Here is a 19847-nt window from a genome sequence, read left to right on the forward strand (position 1 = left end):
TTTTTAATCATATCTTTTTGATTTCTAATTTCAAAAATCTTTTTCAAAAATCACTTAATTTCTTTCCCAACTTTAATTCTCGAAAATCATCAATCGAATTTTCAAAATTTCTTTCAATTATTTCAAAATCTTTTACTTTAATTTCGAAAATTCTTCCCCTCTTCTCACATCCTTCTATTTAAAGGACTAACACTCCACCACTATCAACAATTCGAACTCTATCCCTCTTGATAAGTTTGAATTCTTCTCTTTCTACCTTCTCCTTCTATTCTTCTTTTCCTCTGACACTTCAAGGAATCGCTATACTATGACATAGAGGATTCTATACTTTCTTATTCTCTTTTCATATGAGCAGAAGCAAAGACAAAGGCATTCTTGTTGAAGCTGATCCTGAACCTGAAAGGACCTTGAAGAGAAAGCTAAGAGAAGTTAAAGTACAACTCTCTACAGAGGACCTAACAGAACTTTTCAAACAAGAAAAAGACATGGCAGCCGAAAACAACAACAATGTCAACAATGCAAGGAAGGTGCTTGGTGACTTTACTGCACCTACTCCCGACTTCTATGGGAGAAGCATCTCAATCCCTGCCATTGGAGCAAACAACTTTGAGCTTAAGCCTCAATTAGTTTCTCTGATGCAACAGAATTGCAAGTTTCATGGACTTCCAATGGAAGATCCTCATCAGTTCTTAGCTGAATTCCTGTAAATCTGTGACACTGTCAAGACCAATGGGGTTGATCCCGAGGTCTACAAGCTTATGCTCTTTCCTTTTGCTATAAGAGACAGAGCTAGAACATGGTTGGATTCACAACCTAAAGAAAGCCTCAACTCTTGGGAAAAGCTAGTCAATGCCTTCTTGGCAAAGTTCTTTCCACCTCAAAAATTGAGTAAGCTTAGAGTGGAAGTCCAAACTTTCAGACAGAAGGAAGGTGAATCCCTCTATGAAGCTTGGGAAAGATACAAGCAATTAATCAGAAGGTGCCCTTCTGACATGCTTTCAGAATGGAGCATCATAGGTATCTTCTATGATGGTCTGTCTAAACTGTCCAAGATGTCATTGGACAGCTCTGCTGGAGGATCTCTTCATCTGAAGAAGATGCCTGCAGAAGCTCAGGAACTCATTGAGATGGTTGCAAATAACCAATTCATGTACACTTCTGAAAGGAACCCTGTGAATAATGGGACAAATCAGAAGAAAGGAGTTCTTGAGATTGATACCATGAATGCCATACTGGCTCAGAATAAAATATTGACTCAGCAAGTCAATATGATTTCTCAAAGTCTGTCTGGAATGCAAGCTGCACCAGGCAGTACTAAGGAAGCTTCATCTGAAGAAGAAGCTTATGATCCTGAGAACCCAGCAATAGAAGAGGTGAATTACATGGGAGAACCCTATGGAAACACCTATAATCCTTCATGGAAAAATTATCCAAATCTCTCATGGAAGGACCAACAGAGGCCTCAACAAGGCTTCAATAACAATAATGGTGGAAGAAACAGGTTTAGCAATAGCAAACCTTTTCCATCATCTTCTCAGCAACAGACAGAGAATTATAAGCAGAGCCACTCTGAATTAGCAACTGTAGTCTCTGATCTAATTAAAACCACTCAAAGTTTCATGACTGAAACAAGGTCCTCCATTAGAAATTTGGAGGCACAAGTGGGTCAGCTAAGTAAGAAAGTTACTGAACTCCCTCCTAGTACTCTTCCAAGCAATACATAAGAGAATCCAAAAGGAGAGTGCAAGGCCATCACCATGACCCACACGGCTGAATCTGGAGAGGAGGAAGAGGCATTGATCTCCACTAAGGAAGATCTCACTGGACGTCTACTGGCCTCCAAGGAGTTCCCTTATGAGCAACCATGGGAATCTGAGGCTCACACTGAAACCATACAGATTCCATTGAATTTACTTCTGCCATTCATGAGCTCTGATAAGTATTCTTGCTCTGAAGAGGATGAAGATGTTACTGAAGAGCAAGTTGCTAAGTACCTTGGAGCAATCATGAAACTAAATGCCAAGTTATTTGATAATGAGACTTGGGAGGATGAACCCCCCTTGCTCACCAAAGAACTGGATGACTTGACTAGGCAGAGATTACCTCAAAAGAGACAAGATCCTGGAAAGTTCTCAATACCTTGCACCATAGGCACCATGACCTTTGAAAAGGCTCTGTGTGACTTAGGGTCAAGCATAAACCTCATGCCTCTCTCTGTAATGGAGAAACTGGGAATTTTTGAGGTACAAGCTGCAAGAATCTCATTAGAGATGGCAGACAACTCAAGGAAACAAGCTTATGGACTTGTAGAGGATGTCTTGGTAAAGGTTGAAGACCATTACATCCCTGCTGATTTCATAATCTTAGAGACTGGAAAGTGTATGGATGAATCCATCATCCTTGGCAGACCCTTCCTAGCCACAGCAAAAGCTGTAATTGATGTTGACAGAGGAGAATTGGTCCTTCAAGTGAATGAGGACTCCCTTGTGTTTAAAGCTCAAGGATCTCCCTCTGTAATCATGGAGAAGAAGCATGAAAAGCTTCTCTCAATGCAGAGTCAAACAAAATCCCCACATTCAAACTCTAAGTTTGGTGTTAGGAGGCCATGCTCTGAACATCTGTGAGGCTCCATGAGAGCCCACTGTCAAGCTATTGACATTAAAGAAGCGCTTGTTGGTAGGCAACCCAATCTTTAATTATCTATGTTAAATTTCTATTTTCTTTTGTTATTTTATGTTTTGTGTAGGTTGATGATCATGTGAAGTCACAAAAACAATTGAAAAAGCAAAAATAAACTGAAAAATAGAATGAAAAATAGAACACCCTGGAGGAGAAGCTTACTGGCGTTTAAACGCCAGTAAGGGTAGCAGAATGGGCGTTAAACGCCCAGTCTGGCACCATTCTGGGTGTTTAACGCCAGAAATGGGCACCAGACTGGCGTTTAAAGCCAGAAAAGGGCAAGCTGGTGTTAAACGCCAGAAATAGGCAGCAACTTAGCGTTTAACGCTAGGATTGGAAGAAAAGGGCGTTGTGCACGCCACTTGGTGCAGGGATGAAAAATCCTTGACACCTCAGGATCTGTGGACCCCACATGATCCCCACCTACCCCACCTCTCCCTCTCCTCTTCACCCATTCGCCAATCACCTCAATACCTCTTCCCCAAAAACCCCTCACCTATCAAATCCTACCCTCTTCTCCATAAACCCTTCACCAATCCACATCCATCCATCATAAAACCCCACCTACCTCACCATTCAAATTCAAACCACTTTCCCTCCCAAACCCACCCTATATGGCCGAACCCTAACCCTCTCTCCACCCCTATATAAACCCATCTTCACTCCTTTATTTTCACACACAAAACACACTACTTCTCCCCCTTGGCCGAAACATCAACCCACCTCCATCTCCTCCATTTCTTCTTCTTCTACTCTCTTCTTTCTTCTTTTGCTCGAGGACGAGCAAATCTTCTAAGTTTGGTATGGTAAAAGTAAAGCTTTTTGTTTTTCCATAACCACTTATGGCATCAAAGGCCGGAGAAACCTCTAGAAAGAGGAAAGGGAAGGCAAAAGCTTCCACCTCCGAATCATGGGAGATGGAGAGATTCATCTCAAAGGTGCATCAAGACCACTTCTATGAAGTTGTGGCCAAGAAGAAAGTGATCCCGAAGGTCCCTTACAAGCTCAAAAAGGGTGAATATCCAGAGATCCGACATGAGATTCGAAGAAGAGGTTGGGAAGTTCTCACCAACCCCATTCAACAAGTCGGAATCTTAATGGTTCAAGAGTTCTATGCCAATGCATGGATCACCAAGAACCATGATCAAAGTGTGAACCCGGACCCCAAGAATTGGCTTACAATGGTCCGAGGGAAATACTTAGATTTCAGTCCAGAAAATGTAAGGTTGGCATTCAACTTGCCCATGATGCAAGGAGATGCACACCCCTACACTAGAAGGGTCAACTTTGATCAAATGTTGGACCAAGTCCTCATAGACATTTATGAAGAGGGCGCTCAATGGAAGAGAGATTCAAGAGGAAAGCCGATTCAGCTAAGAAGGCATGACCTCAAGCCCATGGCTAGGGGATGGTTGGAGTTCATCCAACGCTCAATCATTCCCACTAGCAACCGGTCTGAAGTTACTATAGACCGGGCTATCATGATTCATAGCATCATGATTAGAGAAGAAGTAGAAGTTCATGAGGTTATATCCCAAGAACTCTACAAGGTGGCGGACAAGTCCTCTACTTTGGCAAGGTTAGCCTTCCCTCATCTCATTTGTCACCTTTGCAATTCGGCTGGAATTGACATAGAGGAAGACATCCTCATTGATGAGGACAAGCCCATCACTAAGAAAAGAATGGAGCAAACAAGAGACCCCACTCATGGGCAAGAGCATGAGGAAATTCCTCATCATGAAATCCCTGAGATGCCTCAAGGGATGCATTTTCCTCCACAAAACTATTGGGAGCAAATCAACACCTCCCTAGGAGAATTAAGTTCCAATATGGGACAACTAAGGGTGGAGCACCAAGAGCATTCCATCCTCCTCCATGAAATTAGAGAAGACCAAAGAACCATGAGAGAGGAGCAACAAAGGCAAGGAAGAGACATTGAGGAGCTCAAGCACTCCATAAGATCTTCAAGAGGAAGAACAAGCTGCCATCACTAAGGTGGACCCGTTCTTTAATTTTCTTGTACTTTATTTTCTGTTTTTTGAATTTTTATGCTTTATGATTATTTATGTTTATGTCTTTATTACATGATAACAAGTGTCTAAGTGTTTATGCCTTAAAGCTATGAAAATAAATCCATCACTTTTCTTAAATGGAAAATGTTTTTAATTGAAAAGGAAAAAGAAGTACATGAGTTTTAAATTTTAAAACAGTTTAATTATTTTGATGTGGTGGCAATACTATTGTTTTTCTGAATGAATGCTTGAACAATGCATATTTTTGAATTTGTTGTTTATGAATGTTAAAATTGTTGGCTCTTGAAAGAATGACGGGAAAAGGAGAAATGTTATTTGATAATCTGAAAAATCATAAAATTGATTTTTGAAGCAAGAAAAAGCAGTAAAAATCTTGCAGAAAAAAAATATATGCGAAAAAATGCAAAAAAAAAAAAAAGAAAAAAAAGAGAGAGAAAAGAAAAAGAAAAAGCAAGCAGAAAAAGCCAATAGCCCTTTAAACCAAAAGGAAAGGATAAAATAAAAAAAAAGGATCCAAGGCTTTGAGTATCAGTGGATAGGAGGGCCCACAGGAATAAAATCCTGGCCTAAGCGGCTAAACCAAGCTGTCCCTAACCATGTGCTTGTGGCGTGAAGGTGTCAAGTGAAAACATGACACTGAGCGGTTAAAGTCGTGGTCCAAAGCAAAAAGAGTGTGCTTAAGAGTTCTGGACACTTCTAATTGGGGACTCTAGCAAAGCTGAGTCACAATCTGAAAAGGTTCACCCAGTTATGTGTCTGTGGCATTTATGTATCCAGTGGTAATACTGGAAAACAAAATGCTTAGGGTCACGGTCAAGACTCATAAAGTAGCTGTGTTCAAGAATCAACATACTTAACTAGGAGAATTAATAACAATATCTGGATTCTGAATTCCTATAGAAGCCAATCATTCTGAATTTCAAAGGATAAAGTGATATGCCAAAACTGTTCAGAAGCAAAAAGCTAAAAGCCCCGCTCATCTAATTAATACTGATCTTCATAGATGTTTTTGGAATTCATTGTATATTTTCTTTTTTTTATCCTATTTGATTTTTAGTTGCTTGGGGACAAGCAACAATTTAAGTTTGGTGTTGTGATGAGCGGATAATTTATACGCTTTTTGGCATTGTTTTTAGTATGTTTTTAGTATATTTTAGTTCGTTTTTATTATATTTTTATTAGTTTTTATTTAAAATTTACTTTTCTGGACTTTACTATGAGTTTGTGTGTTTTTCAGTGATTTCAGGTATTTTCCGGCTGAAATTGAGGGACCTGAGCAAAAATCTGATTTAGAGGCTGAAAAAGGACTGCAGATACTGTTGGATTCTGACCTCCCTGCACTCGAAGTGGATTTTCTGGAGCTACAGAAGCCCAATTGGCGCGCTCTTAATTACGTTGGAAATTAGACATCATGGGCTTTCCAATATATAATAGTCCATACTTTGCCCAAGATTTGATGGCCCAAACCGGCGTTCCAAGTCAGCATAGAAATTCTGGCGTGAAAACGCTAGAACTGGCATAAAAGCTGGAGTTAAATGCCCAAACTGGCACAAAAGCTGGCGTTTAACTCCAAGAAAAGTCTCTACACAGGGAAGCTTCAATGCTCAGCCCAAGCACACACCAAGTGGGCCCGGAAGAAGATTTCTGCATTAATTACCTATTTCTGTAAACCCTAGGTTACTAGTTCTCTATAAATAGGACCTTTTGCTATTGTATTTTGATACTTTGATACACTTGATCACGTTTTAGGAGGCTGGCCTCACGGCCATACCTGAACCTTGTTCTTATATATTTTCAATGGTGGAGTTTCTACACACCATAGATTAAGGTGTGGAGCTCTGCTGTTCTTCATGAATTAATGCAAAGTACTACTGTTTTTCTATTCAATTCACGCCTACTTCTTCTCTAAGATATTCATTTGTTCTTCAACTTGATGAATGTGATGATCCGTGACACTCATCATCATTCTCACCTGTAAACATGTGCCTGACAACCACCTATGTTCTACTAGCAATGGCTTGAATGCGTATCTCCTGGGTTTCTAATCTAAGATCGGAACCTTCGTGGTATAGGCTAGAATTATTGGCGGTCATTCTTGAGATCCGAAAAGTCTAAACCTTGTCTGTGGTATTCCGAGTAGGATCTGGGAAGGGATGACTGTGACGAGCTTCAAACTCGTGATTGTTGGACGTGTGACAGACGCAAAAGGATCAATGGATCCTATTCCAACATGATCGAGAACCGACAGATGATTAGCCGTGCGGTGACAGTGCATTTGGAACATTTTCACTGAGAGGACGGGAAGTAGCCATTACCAACGGTGATGCCCAACATAAAGCTTGCCATGGAAGGGAGTATGAATGATTGGATGAAGGCAATAGGAAAGCAGAAGTTTAGGAGGAACAAAGCATCTTCATACGCTTATCTGAAATTCTCACCAATGAATTACATAAGTATCTCTATCTTTATTTTATGTTTTATTCATCTTTTAATTATCAATCCTCCATAACCATTTGAATCTGCCTGACTGAGATTTACAAGATGACCATAGCTTGCTTCAAGCCGACAATCTCCGTGGGATCGACCCTTACTCACGTAAGGTATTACTTGGACGACCCAGTGCACTTGCTGGTTAGTTGTGCGGAATTGTGACTAAGTGTGATTCACGTTTGAGAGCTCCAAGTCTTTGGTGCCATTGTTGATGATCACAATTTCGTACACCAGAATGTAAAGGGGAGTGGGTGCTGGAAATTAAAGAAAGCAATAGATCAAGCAACTGGAAATTTAAATTACAGGAAGAATAAAGGTAATTGGGTGCTGGGATTCAAAACTGAGCAAGAAAGTATAAATTGCAGTGAATCATAGAAATGTAAGATGAAGGGAATTGCAAAAGGACTAAAACAGAATTTAAAAGTTGCAAAAGCAGTAAAACAGAAACAATTGAGATTAGATCTTCAAATTCATGAAAACAGAAACAAAGGAATCAAAGGAAACTCAACAATGGAGAGATCCAAAAGAATTCTCCAATCAGAATTCCAAAATCACAACCAGAAAGTGGAAGTTGCAGAAGAGTGAAAATGTAAACCAGAAGACAAAACTTAGATTTGATCTTTCAATTCTTCAATTCAAAGACAAAAACTAAAAGAGAGAGCTCTCTACTCCTACTGCTCCCTAGTGGAGCCAGCCTCCTTTACAAAAATAAAAATGATGCCTTATATAGGCTTTACAAAGTGGAAATCAAAATGAAATTGAAATTAAAAACAAATTACAATTTAAATGAAATTCCTATTCTAACTTGTTCTTGTGCCTTTGAGTAATGATGTGGGCTTTGCTTTCTTTGGATTTGAAGAGAGATGGGTCCAGTTGTCCTTGGTTCAATTGGTGAAGAATTGAATCCAATTTAATTTTCAATTGAATTTTGGACCATGGGTGCTGCTCCCAGGGAACGGCTCAGTTGATTAAGACAACCGAGCACTCCCTTGCTCTCGGCCCTTCAATTTTGTGCGAATCAGCCCCTTGTTCATGCCAATTTTGTTGCGCTCGGTTGAAGAAGTGAATTGAGCTCTCCATCTTGCACTTGGTGTGCCAAGTTGTGCGCGTGACAAGCTCCTTGGCGTGCCAAAATGTGAAGGGTGTTGGGGGGAGGGGGAAGTAGCGCTCAGTTGAAAAAGTGAACTGAGCTTCCCTTTTTTTCTCTTGTGTAGCGCTCTACCTTTGAGTGTGACGCCTTGAGTTCGAACCTTGAGAGAAGCACTTTTGTGAGCATATTCCTTGCATTTTCTTGAGTGGGAGCCCGATAAAGCTCACAAGGTTAACCGAGCGCTCTTGCTGATGCCTTGTAAATTTTGTTTCCTTGTCTTAGCAATGATGTCGCGCTCGATTGGTAAAGCCAACGCAGCATTCCTTGCCTAATGAACGCTGGCCAATTGATTTTATTCATTGGCATTTAAATGCATGCTTTGAATAATGCTTTGCCTAATGCAAGCATGCTTTACCGTGAAGCTCTCTTTTATTTATCAATTCATGCATGCATGTATAATGCTATTAACGCCTTGGCATTAATTTATTTCTTTACTAATTAAATGCATGCTTTTTATATTGTAATGCATTAATTCAATCAAATGATCCATGCATTCATAGGCTTTATTAATGCAAGCTTACACTAACTTTAATTAATAATGCTAGGCATTCATTCATTAAATGAACGCATAATTAAGCCAATGATTGCATTAATAGTGCTAGTGTGAATAAGCCATCATAGCATTCATTTACTAGTAATACCAATGTGTTAATGTAAGCTTTACTTATTCATTTGCCAATTTCATTAGAAATTAAATCTTCATGCATGCATGCTTCCATGACTTTAATTAATAATGCCTAATGCATTAACGTAATGGCAATTGCATTAAACATTTCATGCATGCATGCATATGATATTGATGCATGTGCCAAGGTTTCATGGTCATGGGCCACGCTTTTAAAAGCGTGGCCTAGGGTTCTAAAGCGTGCTCAATCTTCAAAGCGTGCCCAAAATTCTTCTTTTATTCTTTTTAGTTTATTTTGTGCTCTTTTGCTTCTTTTTCTTTTTATTTCCTACAAAATTTATAAATCAAAAGATCAAAGAAATATACCACTTAAGCACAAAAGAATGCAATATTTAAGCACTAATTATCTATTTCTTGTATGAAAAAGTATAGAAAAATATGACATGATGACATGTCATCAGTGTCCTCCAAAGTCTTTCAGTGGAGGGAAGAGAATCCCCTGCTACTGGTTCAATCCAAGATAAGTGGTCAACCACTTGATTTTCTATCCCTTTTCTGTCTCTGATTTCTATATTAAACTCTTACAGGAGTAACACCCATCTTATGAGCCTAGGCTTAGAATCCTGCTTGGTGAGGAGATTTTTTAGAGCAGCATGGTCAATATAGATAATTACCTTAGATCCTACTAAATAGGATTTGAACTTGTCAATGGCATACACCACTACAAGTAATTCCTTTTTTGTGGTGGTATATTTCTTCTGTACATCATTTAAGACACGACTGGCATAATAGATGACGTGTAGAACCTTGTCATTCCTCTGCCCCAGGACTGCGCTAATGGCATGGTCACTGGTATCACACATTAGCTCGAATGGTACATCCCAGTTGGGTGCAGAGATTACAGGTGCAGTGATAAGCTTAGCTTTCAGAGTCTCAAAAGCATGTAGACTCTCTTGGTCAAAGATAAATAAAGTGTCGTTAGTCAGTAAGTTGCACAGGGGTTTACCGATTTTAGAAAAATCCTTAATAAACCTCCTGAAGAATCGTGCGTATCCAAGGAAACTTCTGATTCCCTTGACATTAGTGGGTGGTGGTAATCACTCAATTACCTCCACCTTAACTTGATCAACTTATATTCCCTTGTTTAAAATCCAATGCCCAGAGATAATTCCGTCAGTTACCATGAAGTGACATTTCTCCCAGTTTAAAACTAGGTTTATCTCTTGGGATCGTTTGAGAACTAAGGTCAGATGGTCAAGGCAGGATTAAAATGAATCTCCAAAGACAGAGAAGTCATCCATGAATACTTCAACGAACTTCTCCACCATATTAGAGAAGATGGAGAGCATATATCTCTGAAAGGTGGCAGGTGCATTGCACAGGCCAAATGGCATCCGCTATAGGCAAACACGCCATATGGGCATGTAAATGCTATCTTTTCTTGATCTTGTGGATCCACTGCAATTTGATTGTAACTGGAATAGCCATCCAGGAAACAATAAAATGCGTGCCTTGATAGTCTCTCTAGCATTTGATATATGAATGGTAAAGGAAAATGATCCTTTCTGGTGGCGTTATTGAGCCTTCTATGGTTAATACACATACGCCACCCTGTAACTGTCCTTGTAGGGATCAGTTCATTCTTTTTATTATGAACCACTATCATGCCTCCCTTTTTGGGTACAATTTGGACAGGACTCACCCAGGGGCTATCAGAAATGGGATAAATAATCCCAGCCTCCCATAATTTGGTGACTTTTTTTTTGCACCACTTCCTTCCTGGCTGGATTTAGTCGCCTTTGTGGTTGCACCATTGGTTTGGCATCATCCTCCAGCAGGATTTTGTGCATGCATCGGGTTGGGCTAATGCCCTTAGGGTCACTTATAGTCCACCCAAGGGTTGTCTTGTGTGTTCTTAACACTTGAATTAGCGCTTCTTCTTTTCATGGCTCTAAGGTAGAGCTTATAATCACAAGATAATAGTCGTCATCCCCTAAAAATGCATATTTTAGGAATGATGGTAATGGTTTGAGCTCGGGTTTAGGAGGCTTCTCCTCTTCCTTAGGAGGTTTCAAAGGCTCTTTTATCTCCTCTGGTTCCTTTAACTTAGACTGGACATCATAAAAGATGTCATTCAGCTCTTCTTCAAGTCTCTCAACCATGTTTACTTCTTCCACCAGGGAATCAATGACATCTATGCTCATGCATTCCTCTGGGGTGTTTGGATGCTGCATAGCTTTGACAGCATTTAGCACAACTTCATCCTCTTTGACTCTCAAGGTTACTTCTCCTTTCTAAACATTAATAAGGATTCTTCCTGTAGCTAAGAAGGGTCTTTCTAGGATGAGGGATACACTCTTGTGCCCATCCATATCCAACACCACAAAGTCAGTAGGAAAAGCAAAGGGTCCAACCCTAACAATCATATCTTCAACCACGCCTGATGGGAGCTTAACTTAACCATCAGCAAGTTGGAGGCATATGCGGGTTGGTTTGACTTCATGAGTCAAGCAGAGCTTCTTTATTAATGAAGTGGGTATTAGGTTAATACTTGCTCCAAGATCACACAGGGTTGTCCTTGTGCAAGCATCCCCTAGAGTTCATGGTATCGTAAAGTTCCCAGGATCTTTAAGTTTCTCTGGTAGACTACTTTGAATGACTGCACTGTACTCTTCAGTGAGGAGGACTATTTCTGCCTCTCTCCAATCCTTCTTATAACATAAGATGTCCTTTGTGAACTTAACATAAGAAGGTATTTTTTCAAGAGCCTCTGCAAAAGGGATCTTGATCTCTAGTGTTCTGAGGTAATCCGCAAATCGGGCAAACTGTTTATCCCTTTCTGCTTTACAAAGATTTTGAGAAAATGGTATCTTGGCCCTGTACTCGTCAATCTTAGTTGATGTCGGCTGAGTGCTTAATGTACTGGAAAGGGGGTTACTAACTTGCTTATGAGGGGTGTTATCAGCACTTGTATATGTCTGACTACCTTTGTTTGGGCGTTAAACGCCCTCATTGCTGCCCCTAGTTGGGCGTTCAATGCTAGGAGTGGATACCCCCTTTTTGGCGTTGAACGCCAATGAAATTCCTCTTTGGGCGTTCAACGCCCTCAGAGATGTCTTGGACAGCAGTCTGGTATTCCTTTGATAGCTTTTCTTCCCTTGATCTCCTGTTGCACTGAGGTTAGGTGTTTAATGATTTTTCATTCCTCAGTTGGATAGCCTGACACTCTTCTGTTATCTGCTTAGATAACTGCTGCCTTATTTGACTCAGCTGGGCTTCTATATTCCTGTTGGAAGCCTGCGTTTGTCTCAAAGCCTCTTGCAATTTCAGCTTTTACTGGGCAAGGGCGTGTAGTTGCTGCGTCAATGGCCCATCCTATTCTGGAAGGTTAGGTTCAGTAGATATTGCCTTAACCTCTCCTTTCATAGAAGTCTCAGCGGCTAAGTACAGATGCTGGTTAGTGACAACTATCTCAATAAACTTGTGAGCCTCTTCAATTATCTTTCTCATATGTATGGAACCACCAGCAGAGTAGTCTAAAGATATTTTGGCCATGTCCGAAAGTCCGTAGTAAAAGATGTCTAGCTATACCCATTCTGAAAACATTTCAGTGGGACATTTTCTTAGCATCCTTCTATACCTCCCCCAGGCATCATGAAGAGATTCATTGTTCTCTTGTTTGAAGTCTTGAATGTCCAGCCATAGCTGGGTTAGCTTCCTTGGAGGTAAGTATTAATTTAGAAACATATCTACTAGCTGTTTCCATGTTTTCAAGCTAGATTTGGGTATGTTATCTAACCACCTCTTTGCTTGATCTCTTACAGCAAAGGGAAATAGTAGCAGTCTGTAAACATCCTGATCTACTCCATCAGTATGTACTGTGTCAGCAATTTATAAAAAGTTTGCCAGAAAATTAGCAGGTTCTTCCTGTGGAAGTCTAGAGTACTGGCAGTTTTGCTGCACCAGAATAATGAGCTGAGGATTGAGCTCAAAGTTACTTTCTCCAATGGGAGGTATACTAATACTTCTCCCATAGAAGTCAGGACTGGGGGCCATGTAGGACCCCGAAGTTCTTATGAACTGTTCAATCCCAAATGGGTTCATGGTGAAAGAAAGGTAGAAGAAAGAAGTAAAGAAAAAAATAGAATTAAATTATTTTTTTGTTTTTATTTTTATTTATTAATTAAATTCAAAAATAAAAGCTTAATTAATTAAAAAGATTTGAAAATTAGAAGTTGGTTTTTGAAAAAGAAGAGAGAGAAGAATTAGTTAGGAAGTTTTAAAAAGAAGAAAGAGAAAACAAGTAACTAAATAAGAAAGATTTGAAAATAATATAAGATTTGAAAAACTGAATTTTAAATTTTGAATTGGAAACAAGATAAGATAAAGAAGTTAAGAAAGATAAATTTTAAATTAAAAAGATTTAAAATCAAAATAAAAAAAGATAGTTTTTAATTTAAAAAGATTTGAAGTTTAAATTTTAAAAGAAGGTTAAGAATCAAATTAAAAGAAAAGATTTAAAAAGATTTTGAAAAGATTTGATTTTAAAATTTAAATCTTGACTTGACTAACAAGAAAACACCTAATTTAAAATTTTTGAAATCAAATATGCTAGATTTTCGAAAATTAAGGAAAGATAAGAAAATATATTTAAAGTTTTGATTTTTGACTTTAATGAAGAAAGAGAAAAACAATAAAAAGACAACAAACTTAAAATTTTTAAATCAAAGACACTTGGAACTCGAAAATTTTAAAGAAAAACACAAGAGGACACCAAAATTAAAAATTTTAAGATCTTTACAATAAAAGAAACAAGAACAACTTGAAGATCAAGAAGAACACCAAGAACAAAACTCGAAAAATTCAAGGGAAAAGATCAACACACAAAGGACCCCAAACTTAAAGATTGACACTAGACTCAAACAAAAGACACTATTTTTGAAAATTTTTTTTTTAGAAAAAGACTAAGAAAAATCAAAACTTTAATCAAGAACAAGAACAAAAGATTCAAACAAAAGATAAAGATTAATGAAAAAAAGCAAAGATTTTAATTTTTTTTTCGAAAAAAAGGGAAACCAAAGACTCAAAACAAAATTAAAAAGTACCTAATCTAAGCAACAAGATAATCCGTTAGTTGTCCAAACTTGAACAATCCCCAGTAACGGCGCCAAAAACTTAGTGCGCGGAATTTAACTTCGCACAACTGAACTAGCAAGTGCACTGGGTCGTCCAAGTAATACCTGGGGTGAGTCAAAGTCGATCCCACGAGGATTGTTGGCTTGAATCAAGCTATGGACACCTTGTAAATCTCAGTCAGGTGGATGAAAAAGTTGTTTGGTTGTTTAAGTGCATAAAAGTAAAATAAAGATAACATTACTCAATAATTGTGGATTCAATGATAAGAAGATGGTCAAGGCTTCGGGGGTGCTTTATTCTTCTGGATTAATCCTTTCTTACTGTCTACTCTAACTGTGAATGATTTCTTCTATGGCAGGCTGTATGTGATCAACGCCGGTTGAGAGGCCGCTAATCTTCCTCTAGGCTGAACACCAGGTTTAGTGTGCATCTAGTCTGAATGAGGCTGAAGCTTATGCAGTTCATTCCGTTAATGATCCTACTCAAAATACCATAGATATGGTCAAATCTTCTGGATCAGAGAATGATATGCCATGGTTCTAGCCTCTACCACAAAGACTCTAATCTCCCCATACCTCGGCTGAACTGATGTCTTGAGAAATCCCCAACGAAGTCATGGATTAGCTGTCTAAGAGATGTATAATCAAACTAGTGGTTCAGTAATATCCGATGAAAGATGCTCACTGAACCCATGTAGAATAGAGATAATTTGTGATAGTTCAACTCATTCATATGGTTGACGAATGAAGATACATCTTAGAATAGAATCAAACACGAATTGAAATAGAACAGTAGTGCTTTATTAATCCATAAAACTCAGCAGAGCCCCTCACCTTAACCTAGGAGGTTTAGAGACTTATAATGTACATAAGAACAATACAATTCGAAAATATGGCATAAAGTTCTAAACAAGGGTGATCCTTGTTCTATATATACTAATCCAACGACTAAAAATTACAGAAATATGATAGGTGTAGGCTTGTAGTGCGAAAATCCACTTCTGGGGCCCACTTGGTGAGTGTTTGGGCTGAGCTGAGGGTGTCTCCACGTGCTAGTAGGGCTCTTGGGCATTGAACGCTCACTTTGGACTCCCCTATGGGCGTTGGATGCCAGCTGCTCCCTTTTGGGCGTCCAACGCCAAGAAGGGGGTAGATGGCTGGCGTTGAACGCCAGTTTTGGGCTTTCATCTCTAAAGATAAATATAGACTATTACATATTGATGGAAAGCCCTGAATGTTAGCATTCCATATCCGTTCAGAACGCTCTATTTGGATATCTTTAGCTCCAAAAATTCTTGCTTGAATGCACGGAGGTTAGATCCTGACTGCATCTGCTACGTTTTCCTTGCCTCTGAATCAGACTTTGATAAACTCTCATATTTCAGCCAGAAAATACCTGAAATCACCATAAAACACAAAAACTCATAGTAGAATTCAAAAATGTGAATTTCACACTAAAACCTATGAAAACATAATAAAACTTAAACAAAACATGCTAAAAACTATATGAAAATGATGTCAAAAAGTGTATAAAAATATTCGCCCATCAGCACCTCCTTCCTCTGTTTTTCTCATCTTTGTGGGGGTTTGTGGCATTGTGTTTATGTTGATGAGGGGTAACGGCGCTGGGTTAGGGTTTGTGAAGGACTGTGTGGGTGTTGTGTGATTTAGGGTTAGGAGAGTATGGGTAAAATTAGGGTTTGGCTGGTATAGGTATTTTTCTTAAATTAGGGTTTGTCCATTTTAATAAAGAAATCTCTAAAAATACAATTCTGAATATATATAATAAATAATAAATAACTTATTATTTAATTTTCAAAAATCCAGTGTGATGACAAGTCATCTTATGTTAGTTTCACACGCATTTTTCTTTTGTTTCATTAAATTTTTATGCACTTTCTTGTACAATAAGTAAGTGTTTGGATTGAAACTTCATGCATTTCCCAAGTAAATTAAACATGGTTGTTTATGTACTTTTTCATAAGGTTTTATGCTACTTTTACTAGATATTATGAATGGTGCAAATACCTCAAGATTACAGCAAACTTTGAGGCAATTGTTTGATTGATTGTAGGTGGAAATAAGGCAAGAAATAAGCAAGAAATAAGAGGAAGAAACAAAGTGAAAGAGTATTGAAGAAGAGAGGGAGATACAACGTTGGTGGCAACGTTGATCCACCAATGTTGAAGGCAACATTTTTGGAAAGAAGAAATGAGTGCCAACGTTGGTGATCCAATGTTGCCTCAAATATGGGAAGCTACAAAATGCTGGTGCTGGCGTTGGAGAGAACGTTGGAGGTCCAACGTTACCTCCAATGTCTGCGATGGTTTTCAATTCTGGAGCCAGAAAAATTTTGGGTGACGCGTATGTGTCGATGACGCGTACACGTGAAAGTTGAAAAATTTCTTATTCCACGCGTAAGCATGAGTGACGCGTACAAATAAAATGGAAAAATTGACCATTCACGCGTATTTACCCACGCGTACGCGTGACCAAACGAACGTTGGAGGTCCAATGCTACCTCAAACGTTGCCTCCAACATCCGCGATGAGCTACCCAAAAATTGGATTTGAAAAATTGCAATCGACCCGCACACGTGGACCACTCTTCAAGAACCAGTTTAATTGAGCACCCATGCAGATCAAAAATGTGAATTGCCAATTGCCCTCTTCAACATCACAGAGACCCACTCTTGCTTGCTTCAACAAAGGCCTAATCTAAGGACTTGAAGACCAATTTGGAAAGTGTATAAATAGAAGGAAATTTGATTTAGAAGGAGAGATAGTCAGTAGGGAATTGTAGCTTTGTAGTTAGCTGCAGATCTGAATTTTTTTTCTTTTGTATTTTCTTCTGCATTTTCTTTCTGCAACCTTTTGTTTTCAGGTTTTACTTGAGCAATGATGAACTAAACCCCAAATTCATTAGAGGGTGAAGCTCTATTGTAATTCCAATGAATCAATGAAATTCTTCTTCTTCTCAATTCATTTTTGTATCTATTGGATATCTTCTTTTTTGATTTAGAATTCTTCACTCCAGAAGGGGTTGAATTCAATTGAATGCTTGTGTAAGCCTCAGAAGAGGAATCACTTGCATTAGAATTGGAGCTCTATCCTCTTGAACAACACCATTTGGGAGGAATTGAGATCTTGAGAGTTAGTATGGCTTATGGATGAGAGATTTACACTTAACCTCTTCTCATGACAATTAGATCAAGGAATTGGCAAGATTGATTGTGATTAGAGAGATTGGATTGCCAAGGAATTGGGATCCAATCAATTTCAATCCGCCATAGATCTACTGATATGATTGAGAAGGTAGTTGAGACCCAATTGATTAATGAAGGATTAGAATATCTCCGATCCCTGATGAACCACTTTCTTTGATTTTTTTCACTTTAAACTTCTCTAATTTCAATTTCCATTTGATTTGTCTTGCTGTTTGAATCCCTGCACCCAATTCCCTTTATAATTCCTGCAATTTAAGTTCCTCGCAATTTGGATTCTACAATTTTACTTTCTTGCACTCTAAGATTCAGTTATTTACATTTCTTGCAATTTAAGTTTCATCTCTTTTAGATTTCTTGCACTTTAAGATTCAGCAATTTAGGTTTCAGCCAATTTACTTTCAGCAATTTATAATTCTTGCAATTTACATTCTGTCAATCAATTTCAACTCAAATCACCAACTATTAGCTTAACTAAATTCATCACCTAACTAAATTTGCTTAATTCATCAATCTCTGTGGGATCGACCTCACTCCTGTGAGTTATTACTACCTGATGCGACCTGGTTCACTTGCCGGTTAGTTTGTGTGGAATCGTATTTTCCCTCATCAAGTTTTTGGCGCCGTTGCCAGGGATTGATTTAGATTAACAATGATTAAGTAAGGTGATAATCTAGATTAAGAATTTTTCTTTTGTTTTTATTAAGCACACTAACCGTTTAAGATTTTGTCTCTACCAACCACAACCTCACTCTAGCAACAGAGTGTTCTGCTTTTGTGTTTTTGGTTTATTTGGTTGTACGCCAGGAGGGAGAAGAGGTAAATCCACCTCATTTGATTCTGAACCAGAGAGAACATTCTTGAGATTGAGAAGAGAAGCAAGAGGGAAAGGAGTGATTGAAGAAGAAGAATCAGAGGAAGAAGATCAAGAGATGGAGGGTAACATCCCTAATCCACATGAGGATGTGTGATGAGTGGTCTTTTGATGGTATAGAATTCACAAATGAAATCTCGTCGCAATATAGTTTCTGAACCAACAATAGTCCTTTCATACAAAAATTTTTTTGTCACAAGTACAAACCCCTAATAAATCTAATAACCGAAGTATTTAAACCTCGGGTCGTCTCTCAAAGGAATCGCAGGGTAGTGTTCTTGTTATTGGCTATGGACATGTATATTTTGGGGTTTTGAATAAGAAACAAGAAAAGTAAATGGCAATGGAAATCAAATGACAAAATGGTCTTGGCATAGTTTGGTGCTCAAGGATCTCTATCCTTATCACTAACCATAATATGATAATTGCAAGGATCAATGTAACGACCCAACTTCCAGCATGTCTAGATCATACTAGAAATCGAATGTTACCAACTTGTTTTTCCTTTTTGTATTATTAATTAATAAATATAATCCTGTACGTTGTTAAAACCCCGCAAATTTTACAAGTAAATTTTTTTTAACAAGAATAATTTAAAGTCGCATACCTTCCATATATCAAGGGATAATTAAACATTCACATACATAAGACAAAAGATAACAGAATATGGAACAACACACTATAATATACATCATGTCACAGAAGTGGTTCAGTTATATAAGCATAGAGCTATGGTACAGCACCCCTATGTCAGTGACTCATATAGTATATACATATATGTACATAAGACGCCCCAGGGCCTGGCCTGACCAAAAGCCCCTAAGCTGGCACCCAGGCTAGCCTAACTCTGATATATGCCTATTCCCTCTAATCATGCTAACAAAGTGAGGGAGACACTCTAATGTACTGAAATTAGACTAGGCGTATTAAAAAGTCTCCTCAATCCTGGTCTAGAGTACCTCACGGAAAATCACCGGGCAAATGGTGATGCTCGCCTGCTGGCGCCTCGCCTGGCTCATCGTCATCGCTGTCAGAGGAGATAACAATGAAGTTAGGATCTTCCTCTGGATCTTCTTCTTCCTCGTCCTCTTCTTTTGCCGGAGTGATAGTAGAGGAACCACTGCTGGCCACAGGAACCATAAAAGGATAGCTACTAAACAAAATACAGTCGGGAGAAGGAGGTGGCGCCTCCATGATCTGATCATACTCATGTCCCTGCTGCTCATCAAAGACAGGAGGCTCGATCGGCTCAGGTGATGCTAGGGCATTTTGGCCAGTTTCACTGACCTTTTCTTTACTGTTTTTAAGGTAGTTTCATGCATTTTCTTAGGAAATAAGCTAGTTTTGGGTAGATATTCACTTACATCTTGATTCAAGCAAACATTGTGCACTTTACATGATTTCATGAGAATTTTGCATGAATTATATGATAAATTGGATGATGCATGATCCCATGATTAAGAGCAAGACTTTGATGTACTTTGTTTGATTGATTTCAGTCCAAAAGAAGAAGAGAAGAAGCCACGTTAGTGGCTATGTTAGTTACACTAACGTGGGCACTAATGTGGAAGGAAGGAAAGCCCCAACGTTAGTAAGAAAATTTAGTGGCATTAACTTTGAAGAAAGGAAATGGAGCCA

At 38.6% G+C, this 19847-nt stretch overlaps 1 non-coding gene across 1 annotated transcript; it reads right to left on the reverse strand.

Annotated features, from left to right (window-relative positions):
* Nucleotides 1-890: 890 nt before the first annotated feature.
* LOC148571246 (small nucleolar RNA R71) lies at nucleotides 891-998 on the reverse strand. The gene has a single exon (XR_015907830.1). It is a non-coding gene; the product is annotated as a small nucleolar RNA R71 (small nucleolar RNA).
* Between the last annotated feature and the right edge of the window lie 18849 nt (nucleotides 999-19847).

This window comes from Arachis ipaensis, chromosome B3, assembly GCF_059453495.1.
Source record: "Arachis ipaensis isolate K30076 ecotype BB chromosome B3, ASM5945349v1, whole genome shotgun sequence".
Lineage (NCBI taxonomy): Eukaryota > Viridiplantae > Streptophyta > Magnoliopsida > Fabales > Fabaceae > Arachis > Arachis ipaensis.